The sequence below is a fragment of the Acinonyx jubatus genome, chromosome X, assembly GCF_027475565.1.
Source record: "Acinonyx jubatus isolate Ajub_Pintada_27869175 chromosome X, VMU_Ajub_asm_v1.0, whole genome shotgun sequence".
In the NCBI taxonomy this organism is placed as follows: domain Eukaryota; kingdom Metazoa; phylum Chordata; class Mammalia; order Carnivora; family Felidae; genus Acinonyx; species Acinonyx jubatus.
In genome coordinates this window covers 12,335,436-12,346,592 of record NC_069389.1, presented here as the reverse complement: position 1 = coordinate 12,346,592, position 11,157 = coordinate 12,335,436, and the positions used below count along the sequence as shown (strand labels likewise).

At 38.5% G+C, this 11,157-nt stretch overlaps 1 pseudogene; it reads right to left on the bottom strand.

The window, feature by feature from the left end:
• Nucleotides 1-10,766: 10,766 nt before the first annotated feature.
• On the bottom strand, nucleotides 10,767-10,944 carry LOC113597756 (uncharacterized; annotated as a pseudogene).
• Nucleotides 10,945-11,157: the final 213 nt, after the last annotated feature.

Genomic DNA, 11,157 nt, shown 5'->3' with positions numbered 1-11,157 from the left:
AAAGTTAGGGGTTATTTATAGCTGTGTTCACACAGCAAAAGGAACAAGACTGACAGTCTGTACACAAATTGTGTTCATGTAAGACAGAGAAAGCAGAATGCCCGGGAAGCCTTTTTTCTTCTGCTGTCCTGCGAAGGAGAGGGATGTAGAGACTGATACACTTAAAGCTAACATGGATGAATTTAGAACAGATAAGAACATGGTCCCAGAACACTTGACTTCTCTAAATAATACCTACCTCTTCAGCTTTCATGGATTACAACTTTGAGTAGGAGGAAAGAATATCACATTATTTATTGAATATCTACTATGTATCTGACAACTTGCCAGGTGATTTTTGTACTGTTATCCTAATAAGAATAAAGAAAGTAAAGTTCAGAGAGATTGAATAATCTGAATGAATGAATGAATGAATGAATGACTTTATGTGGACAAGCATTTGTTACAGTTTGCTAGGTGCCAGGCATTGTTATATATATATAACAATTTATATATGTGTATTATAACTATATATATGTGTGTATGTATACATTTCAAATAAAAAAAATTTTTTAATGTTTATTTATTTTTGAGAGAGAGGGAGACAGAGCATGAGCAGGGGAGGGGCAGAGAGAGAGGGAGACACAGAATCCGAAGCAGGCTCCAGGCTCCAAGCTGTCAGCACTGAACCCCATGCAGGGCTCAAACTCATGAACTGCGAGATCGTGACCTGAGCCGAAGTCGGATGCTTAAGTGACTGAGCCACCCAGGCGCCCCTCAAGTTTTTTTTTTTTTTTAACATTTATTCATTTTTGAGAGTGAGAGAGACAGAATGTGAGTGGGGAAAGGGCAGAGAGAGAGGGAGACACAGAATCTGAAGCAGGCTCCAGGCTCTGAGCTGTCAGCACAGAGCCCAACGTGGGGCTAGAATCATGACCCATGAGATCATGACCTGAGCTGAAGTTGGACGCTTAACCAACTGAGCCACCCAGGCGCCCCCATATATATATATTTCAATACACAGATGAATGTATTGAATGAATGAATGAATGTATACATAGATAAAAAGCCCAGGACTCCAACTTTCAGAGAGCTTCCAGTTTAGCAGGAAAGACAGATATATCAGCACATAATTAGAGCGTAATTTGACACGTGTAGCTGTTGTGGCTCATGATTTAAAAATCAGACTATGGCCCTTAGAGATTCAGCGGGAAAAAAAGAAGGGAAATATTTTACCAATCAGAAGCTGGTGATAACCTATCTGAGTTCCTAAAAACACAGAAATTTAAGGTGTTCTTTTATATTTATATACACAGTAAGATGCCTTCTGAGAACTGCACTATGATCAACACGGAAGAGAGTCTTTGTGACCATTGAGTAGGCAAGGGGATACTGGTGTCATAAACAGGCAAATTCAAAAAGCTACAGAAAGGGGTGCTGATAGCTGTGAGGGTGTAGAGGGTTACAAGGTCAATGTCATTCCCTTTTATAAGTTCTCCTAGCTTATTTTATTCATCTCCTCATTCCAAGGATTGACAGAAAGCTATTCAACCTATAGTTTGAAGAGTGCTCCCCCTTATTGGAAAAGAGAAAGATCATTTGCCCAACTCTCACCACTCAGAAGCTCTGTTGATACCACATATTTCTCAAAGATTCCAGACAATAATTTCATCTACTTGCTCTACTGGCTCTTTTGCTTGGCTTCGTGCAAAGAACACAGGCTTTAGGTTAGCTTTCTCACCCTCTCTGAAGTACAGTTCCTCCCTAGTATACAGAATTTTTTTTATATATAACCTAACATTAAAAAAAACCCAAAAACTTAAACATGAGACAATGACTTGGCAGAGAACTCATTGATCATTAGATAATGGCATCCTGGAGTTATTATTTTGAAGAATGTAAAATTGAATGATGCCAAAAAGAATTAAACTCAGAAATAAATACAGGCTCCTGTCACAAGAAAAGAGGCATATTTGTACAAATGTAATTGAGGTGACAGCAAAAGCAAAAAAGATAATTAAGAGCAAAATAATGCAATTACAGATGACCCTTGAACAACACAGGGGTTAGGGGCACTGACTCCCTGTGCAGTTGAAAATCAGCATATAACTTTTGGCTGCCCAAAAACTTAACTACTAATAGCCTACTGTTGACTAGAAGCCTTACTGATAATATAAACAATCAATTAACACTTATTTTGTATGTTATATGTATTATATACCATATTCTTATAATAAACTAGAGAAAAGAAAATGTTGTTAAGAAAATCACAAGGAAGAGAAAGTAAATTTACAGTAATGTATTTATATAAAAAAAACAACACACATATAAGTAGATCTGCATAGTTCAAACCCATGTTCAAGGGTCAACTGTATAATCTACAGTCAAGCACACCTCCCTCACCACATCACTATGGGTAATTTGTGCTGCTACCTTAGATGCTGGCCTTAAAATCAGGTGACACAGGTATCAGTTTCTTTGCCAGTTTGGATGCTGGCCCCAAGTCTCTTCCTTTACTTCCCTCTGGAGAGGAAACATGTTACATAGGCTTTGATAGGTAAGAGGAGGGAGACCTTCCCAGGGAGTCTGGAAGGCACACTGCCTGTCAAGATTGGCCTGGTGAAACCTCAGATGACAAGAAACCACCTAGAACTGACCAAATTCCTGGGGTTAGAGAAATACCACAGAGCAGGAGAGGGGCTTCAACTATGACCCAAATGACAAAATGTGCATGTTTCAAAGTTTCATCAAGGACCAGTCATGAATTCAGAAAAATCCAGCATAGGGGCACCTGGGTGGCTTAGTCGGTTGAACATCTGACTTTGACTCAGGTCATGATCTCATGGTTCATGGGTTTGAGCCCCGTGTCGGGCTCTGTGCTGACAGCTCTGAGCCTGGAGCCTGCTTCCGGTTCTGTGTCTCCCTCTCTCTTTGCTCCTCCCTCACTCATGCTCGGTCTCTCTCCGTCTCTCAAAAATGAATAAATGTTAAAAAAAAATCAAAAAGAAAAGAAGAAAAATCCAGCATAACTAACCTTTAAGGAGACAAGAGCAGTTGCCAAAGATCATGTTCACAAAGTCATCTCTCCTAACTGTGGGAGTTGAGTCACCTCTGCTCCCCTTGGCACTGACATTGAGACTTGGGGGACAGTTGGTATAAGTTCTCTTCCAGCCACTTCATGATTTTTTCTTATGTATTTATATGATCAGCAAAACCTTGATTTCATTCATCTCAGATAAGCAGTATTTCTTCCTTTCCACAAGCTCTTCCTCATGTCACCGCTGTCTGCTTAGGAAATTCTTCCTCATCACTCACCTCCCCAAACAACTTTCAGCAACACAACTCTCAGTAAACTTTCCTGACACCTACTCTACTCCTATACTCCAAAAACCACACTCGAGTACTTGCATTATGAAATTTTCTTTAATGGTTTTTTCCTCCGTGTGTATTTCCTTCACGAATCTCTAAGCTCCTTCAGTCATTAACAAAGTCTTATTCCTTTCTGGGGTGCTATGAGTGTATTGTGAGGTGTGGCACCAAGTAGACAGAAAATTAATGCTTTGGACTAAAGAATAAAGCGTTAAAAAGTCGGGGCTTAAATTGTTTAAAATCACATTAGTGTGTTTCATTTTTGTGCCCCCAATATTGTGTTATACATTTTGTAATTTTCTTAAATTCTTATTTAGGAATGGTAGGAAGCTTCTGATACAGCTCTCAATGATTCCTACCTCCTGGCATGCATACTCTTGTGTAATACCCCCTCCCCCACTTTGAGTGTAGGGTGGACCTAGTAACCAGTACAATATAGTAAAAGCAATGGGATCTCACTTCCAGGTTTAGTTTACAAAACGTCGTGACTTGTGTGTGTTCTCTTGTTGGCACCCTCTCCCGTCCTCCTGCGTGTTCCCCATGATGAGGCCAGTCACCATGAATGAGATGTTCTATGGAGAGGCCCACATGGCAAGGAACCAAGGGAGGCCTCATGAGAAACTGAAGGCTCAGTTCAACAACTCATGAGAAACTGAATCCTGCCAACAGGCACACGAGTGTGAGCTTGGAAAGTAGGTCCTTTACAGTTGGGGCCTCAAGAGAACTGGAGACCGTGAGATGCTGAGGCAAAGTGTCCAGTTAACCATGCCCACATGCCTGACCTACAGAAACTGTGGGATCAGAAATGTGTGTTGTTGTAAGTCACTAAGTGTTGGGTAATTTGTACACAGCCATAGATAACTAATACATTATTTATCAATCAGCTAGGGTTCACAGATGATAAAACCCAACAATAGCAAAATGCAGTTTGCTTTATTGTTAAGCATAATTATTGGTTTGCAATATGTATCAGCAAATTGTTCTTCAAAAATTCAAAACTGTGTTTTTCATTCACCAAAATGCCTCAAAGCTCACTTTATCAAGTCAACTTTGCATTGATTTGGGCTTCTGAAAAGCACCAGTTAAAAATTCAGGGTACTTGTACACATTCGTCCCCTAAGCATTTATCAGGTGAGTATCATGTGCCCTGAGTTTGAGGCACAATTTCTCCCTAGCTTATATAATTTTCTTTGAATATGGAGGGTACACTGTTGAAAAAGAAAGTTCCTGTCCTCAGAGGGGTAAAATCTAGTGAAGTGACAGACATCTAAACAGATAATTACTTACTTTCATTTCAAGTGATAGAAACTGTAGAGGAATGTGTGCATTGAAGGCCTATGCCCGCTGCAGCAAGGCAACTAATCCAACCTGAGAAGTGGAAATGTCCTTCAGAGCCTCATCAAGGATAGATGAGAGTCATAGAGATGAAGAGGAACAGGAAGAAGACAGCAGGCCAAGTGGATGGAATAAACCAAGGGATTTATCTAAATAAATTCTCCAGAACATTACCTTTGGTCAAATAGCACTAAACACACTCTTAATAAGTCAGCTATTCTTTACAAGAAATGTGTGCCCCATTATTAAGAAGAAGAAGCAAAAACAAATGGGGGTAATTCATACAACTGGATCAAGGCAATTAGAAACTGGACTCAGGATGATTTCCTTAAGTGCTTGAAGCCAGGGCCTAGTTCATAAAACTAGACTTGTTATCTCTCCTTTATTTATGATTCTGAAATGAACTTTAAACTCTGAATGAGAAGATAATCAGGAGCTTCACAAATTAATGGCCATATAATTTCATTTCTGAAATACTTAGGCCCTGACTTCCCTCAATTAACTTAATAATTACAAAGAAAGCTCAAAGAACAGCATCCAAGGTGCTTTGAAAACTAAACAAAAACCAGCTCAGACTAAAGATCAGTAAATGAAATAAGCTTCTAGAGCTGGTGTACAAATTAATCTTTAATTGGATGTTAAAAGTGTTAATCAAATAATGATTAAATATGATATATTTAAGTATGATATGTTTAAACTCTGGTCTCTCAAGGTTCAATTTCCTTAGCAAAATGCTTAACTCTTCTTATATTTCTTGAAAAAAAAAAGCCTTCCCTATTCTCCAAATGAAATATATTTAAACCAAGGAATCCTTGGTTGATTCCCAACATGTTTTTTACTTTCATAGTAATTACATTTTATACTAATTAGCAATAAACAAGATACCTTCCTGTGTTTGAGTTGAACTAAGTTCATAAGCTTTAGAAGCTGAGCCACTTAAGCATGGCTGGAACCAAGTAAAATACATAGCCTCACCTATGGTATAGTTAATTATTGCTGCACAACTTGGTCGTTAGACATGTTCTCTCATTGAGGACTGAATGATTGTGTGATACAGGACCACACAAAAATCTCAGATTACAAAGAAGCTGGAGGTGGAGATGGATAGGATCATGTGAATTTCTCTCTCTTCTCTCTAGCCAGGAGGGAGAGGAACCTCTGGGAGATTCTAGGAATCATTAAATTGTTTACATGCCGCAACACACACACACACACACACACACACACACACACACACACACACACACAAGCACACCTCTACATATCCCACAGTCTCCAATCCGACATCCCACAGGTCAGCCTTACATACTCTACTATAAAGAGAATAATGTGCTTCACCTGAAATCTGTTTGCTTGAAATTCTGAATTCAAAATTCCTTTGGATGAATGTAATATTTACCGTTAGGTACTCTACTGTATGTTTGGCACCTTTTAAATGTTATCTCTTAAAATACCTTCTTGGAGGGCCTTCATCCATCATGTAATAAGCCTGGTTGTCTATACCACCATGTTGGAGAGGTGACATAGAGACAGAGACGCCCAGGATCCCCATCTGTTCCAGCCCCCAACTGTTTGAATTTCCCCAGCACAAGCACCAGACCTAAGAGTGAAGGAGTCTCTGAGATGGCCCCAACTCCAACCACTATGACTGAAACCATCTGCTAGGTCTCAAGAGAAACTGCCTGGCTGTGTCCAGTCAACCCCCCCTACGGGTAAGCAAAATAAGTGATTGTTATTTTTTAAGCCCCCGTTGTGGGGTGGTTTGATACCCAGCAATAGATAGCCAGAAGAGTCTTTGAATAAGAACATCTGTGTGGATCTTCTGTCATTGCACCGTGTTTGTGGTCATCTCAAAGATATGAACTGTCTGGCAGCCACATCCTAACTTCCACCTCCAGCACTCAGTGTATATTCCTCTTTTAGCTGCACGTTGAGCCTACCAAGACAACCTTGCCAGAGAGAAAGGGACTGTTGTCAGGTTAATGAGGAATGTAGCTGCACTCACCCTCCCAAATGCATGGGTGCCTGTGTTTTTCAGCATTTCACCTTGGCTTCCAAGATTTTCCTCCCGGACATATTGCTGTTCTGAGACACTCTTTACTTCTAGCCCTTCCAGCCCCATTGCCCTTAACAGGAACACACACTTCCAGACCTTTATCTGTTATTATATTCCACTTGAACTACCGCCAGACTTGAACTGGCAATGCAATTTGGGAACCCATTCTAAAACTATTCACCAAGAAAAAAATGCAGAATATTTTATCTTTTAAGAAAACATCCCAAATTAAAAACTAATCTGCTGGCTCAAGGAGGTGTATTTCTCAGTTTCAAGAAAGTGTTCATATATGCTATAAGAGTTTAAGGTTACATTGTAACCATGAAGAATTATTTTGGCTTCAAAGAAGCATTTCTGTTATAAACTGTTAAACACACAGGCACACACATACAAGAATGTACAAAACTTAACAACAACAAAAACTTGCCTTGCTAAAAGGCAAACAGAAGCTATGCCAAATGTCCCTCTAGTAGACTACATAAATGAATAAGACACACATTAACCAACTGATAAATGGTAGGTTATCACTGGAGGAATCAAGGCTTACTCAGTAAACTTTCCCAGCAGGACCAATCCAATGTGACCCAGCGGGAATCTCACAAGCTCCAGGGAGCACTGCAGAGGCGTGAGGCTAACTGCTGTAAATGGCAGGCTGTTCTCCTGTTAAGGGTCTCTATGAGGAGATGGGGGAGAGAACGATGGAAAGAAACACTCTAGTTTATGAGAAAATTCTCATTTTAGTGTCTAGCTCTTTTTTATTTTCCAAAGTGTTTTTGAAGTAAATAAATGTGTGCCTCATTGGGGCACAATCTCAGCCTGCTAAAGTCAGGTTTAGAAAGGCAATCTGGCACATGGAGAAGAATGGGCTTTCAAAACAGCAGGGCTCTCTGCTTCCTGCTCCTGCTACCCACCTGCTGTGTAAACTTACATAAGTTATATAACCTCTCTGATCTTTGATTCTTTTTCAGTAAAATGGGGATTATAAGGCACGTGATTGTGGTAGGGCTTAAATGAGAGAACATTATAGCCAGCAGAGTCTTCTGTGTGTACTTGAAGAAAGTGTGTATTCTATTTTTCTGCGATAGAATGTTTTTTTAATGTTTATTTATTTTTGAGAGAGAAAGACAGAGTGCAAGCAGGGAAGGGGCAGAGAGAGGGAGACACAGAATCCGAAGCAGGCTCCAGGCTCTGAGCTGTCAGCACAGAGCCCGACACGGGGTTTGAACCCATGAACCACCAGATCATGACCTGAGCCGAAGTTGGATGGTCAACTGACTGAGCCACCCAGGTGCCCCTGGAATGTTTTATATATATCTTTTAGAGTCACGTATTCCCAAGTATGCTTCAAGTAAAAAATTTTCTTGTTGAAAAAAAAAACTTTTACTGAGGATATTTGTTTAAAATAAAGCATATCAGAGGGGAGGCCGTGGGGGGATGAGTGAAATAGATGAAGAGAATCAAGAGTATACTTACGATGAGCACTGAGAATTGTTGCATCACTATACACCTGAAACTAATAGAACACTGTATGCGAACTGTATTGGAATTAAAATAAAAAACTTAATAAAAAAAGAATACTGTAAATTGCCAGTTTTGTACTTAGAACACACAAGATATTAAATTCTTAATTATATACAATTAATTGCTAATGTTTCTTATTAAATTTTATTATTCTATTTTTCCATTTTGGAACATTATTTTATACTATTAATAAAAGGTATTATTTAAAGTAAACTTTTTAAAACTGTCTGGTCAAAGAGTCAAGAGACCTGGTTCTAATCCCAACCCTGTTCTTTCTACAACATATAATCTGCCCAAGTTGTTTTCCACTCATTTATGAGTCCCACTTTACTTTTGGTTAAAAACAAATAAGGGGTTTGGATTTGATGATATTGTCTCTCCTGACACAAACATTTTATTTTTTATTTTTAAAAGTAGGCCCACGTCCAGTGTGGAGCCCACCACAGGGCTTGAACTCATGACCCTGAGATCAAGACCTGAGCTGAGATGGAGAGTCAGACATTTACTGACTGAGCCACCCAGGTGCCCTCTGACACAAACATATCAGCAACTTGATAACTCTAAGTTCATCTGAGTCTAATTTGTTTTCTTTGTCCAAGAAGGTTAACTTGAGCAATAAAAGCAAAAATTAACAAGTGGAACTTATGTTAAACTTAAAAAGCTTCTACACAACAAGGAAACCAACAAAATGAAAAAATAAGCTACTGAATGAGAGAAAATATTTGCAAATCATATATCTGATAAGGGGTTAATATACAATTATATATATACATATGTTTATTTATTTATCCATATATATTTATCTATTTATCCAAATATATAAAGAATTTATATAACTCAATAGCAAAAAACCCAAACATTCTGATTAAATATTGGGCAGAGGATCTGAATAGGCATTTATCCAAAGAAGACATACAGATGGCCAACAAGTATATGAAAAGATGTTCAACATCACTAATCATCAGGGAAATGCAAATTAAAACCATAATGAGTTATCACCTCACACCTCTTTTGTTAGAATGGCTATCAACAAAAATACAAGAAATAAGTGTTGGTGAGGATGTGGAAGAAAGGGAACCCTTGTATGCAGTTGGTGGGAACATAAATTGGTGTAGCCACTGTGGAAAACAGCATGAATATTCCTCAAAAAATAAAAATAAAAATAAAAATAAAAATAGAACTTCCTTTTGATCCAGCAATTCCACTTCTGGGTATTTAACTGAAGAAAACAAAAACATTAATTAAAAAAGACAGTACCTGAGTGGCTCAGTCAGTTAAGCATCTGACTCTTGATTTCAGCTCAGGTCATGATCCCAGGGATCCAGCCCTGTGTCAGGCTCTTTGCTGAGCATGAAGCCTGCTGGGGATTCTCTCTCTCTCACTCTTCCTCTGCCCCTCTCCCCTGCTTATGCACATGCTCGCTCTCTCTCTAAAATAAGTAAAATTTTAAAAAGATATATGTACCCCAATGTTCACTGCAGCACTTTTTGCAATAGGCAAGACATGGAAACAACCTAAGTGTCCATTGATACATGAATGGATAAAGACATTATGGTACACCACACACACACACACACACACACACACACACACACACACACACTGAAATATTATTCCATGAAAAAGAAGGAAATCTTGCCATTTGTGACAACATAGATGGGCCTTGAGGGGGCTTTGCTAAATGAAATAAGTCAGAGAAAGATAAATACTATGTGGAATCAAAAAAAATAGTTGAGCTCATAGAAACAGAGAAGATGGTGGTTGCCAGAGACAGGGAGGTTGGGTTGGGCAAAATGAGTGAAGGTGGTCAAAAGGTACAAACTTCAAGTTATAAAATAAATAACCCATAGGGATGTAATGTACAGCATGGTGACTATAATTAATAATGCTGTTTTGCATATTTGAAAGTTGCTAAGAGAGTAAATCTTAAAAATTCTCATCACAAGAAAAAAACTGTAACTATGTATGGTGATAGATGTTAACTAGACTTATTGTGTCGATTATTTTGCAATAAGTACAAATAACAATTCATTACATTGTACACTTGAAACTAATATAATTTATTGGTCATTATATGTCCATTTTTTAAAAGTTGCCTTAATAAAGCATTAATTAGTGGCTTATGCTAAGGCCAATGGTCTAGAGAGCAGTGGTATGCCGGTAAACCTTAAAAATGTTGGCTCTCTGGGAAAAAAACAAAAAGAAAAAACCCTGTTTATAGTGTTTGCCACTTTCCATGTTATAAATATTCCCACCATGGCTAATTTGAAGCTATGAGTGAGACATCACTACAGGTGGAATAGGAAAGAGATATATACAACTGGCTCTCATGGCGCTTTCTCTAGCACATCACTGTGCCAAATCCAATGGACTGCACTGCTCACCCTTCATTCAGTTCCTGAGTAGTAAGGACATCACAAAGAAGAACAGCTCCAGGGATCAGGACACTTTATATTTTCAGCTTCAATTTAGGGCAGATACATAAATAAACCCTTGTTACCACACGAAATGCACCACTAAATTCACTGCCATTTTGGAAAAAAGAACAAAGGTTCTGGAGACCATGAAATACTGAACTGCAAACTCAATCTCCTTTTCTTACACTCCATTTTAATTCTTCACCTACTTTAAACTGATAAGAACAGATGCTACACTTGACCTTAGCCTAAAGGCCAAGAAGCAATTCTTCACCTACTTTAAAACATTCCTTAACATCAGACTATAAAAGCAACAAATGACTTCTAAAAGTTCAAGTCAGAAAATTAGTAAAAGCAAATTTTGTCTTTTCAATTCCTTAATGCCCATATGAATGAAATTTGTCAAATCAACTCTCTCATTTGAAAAGCCAATCATCAATTGAACCATGGATGGACTCTGATTACAGGGTTCCCACAGAT